The sequence below is a fragment of the Triticum dicoccoides genome, chromosome 7B, assembly GCF_002162155.2.
Source record: "Triticum dicoccoides isolate Atlit2015 ecotype Zavitan chromosome 7B, WEW_v2.0, whole genome shotgun sequence".
NCBI lineage: Eukaryota > Viridiplantae > Streptophyta > Magnoliopsida > Poales > Poaceae > Triticum > Triticum dicoccoides.
In genome coordinates, this window is record NC_041393.1 from 78,439,402 (window position 1) to 78,440,266 (window position 865).

Sequence of the window (865 nt, forward strand, 5' to 3'; positions counted from 1 at the left end):
GTACACAAAAAGATCGTTGATGATCAATGTATTTTTGATATATTGAACACAGTCTATTTTTACATGCTGACACATAGCAGTAGCGCTTTATTGTGAAAGGCGCTGCTGCTAGATAGCTTAGCAGTAGCGTCTATTACTACAGCACGCTACTGCTAAGCCATTCATCTCCCACCCCCATCTCCTCTATCCGGTCCACTCTTACAGTCACACACTAGCTCACTGGATCCCCTCTCAATCCCCCGCGCCGGTCCACCCCCGTCGCCCCTCCTCCGTCTGTGCCGTCATCACCTCCTCCTCCTTGCTGGACTCGGTACCGGCCTCCTCCTCCGTCCTCCCTCTCCACTCGCTGCTGGCCGGCCCCTCCTTGCTCCGCCTTCCTCCTTCGTCCTCCCTCCACTGGCCGCGCCGGCCGGCCCCTCCTTGCTCTGCCTTCCTTCTCCATCCTACTCTCTTCTCCCTCCTTGAGTCGCCACTCCTTCTCCCTCCTGCCCGCTACATTTTGATTTAGTAGCTAGGCTAGTTCATATGCAACATTTTGATTTAGTTAATATGATTTAATTGATTTAGTAGGCTAGTTGATTTAGTTGACTTAGAACATTTTGATTTAGTTGATTTAGTAGGCTAGTTCATTTAGTTGATTTAGTTGACTTAGAACATTTTGATTTAGTTGATTTAGTAGGCTAGTTCATTTAGTTGATTTAGAACATTTTGATTTAGTTGATTTAGTAGGCTAGTTGATTTAGTTGATTTAGAACATTTTGATTTAGTTGATTTAGTAGGCTAGTTGATTTAGTTGACTTAGAACATTTTGATTTAGTTGATTTAGTAGGCTAGTTCATATGCAACATTTTGATTTAGTTGATAT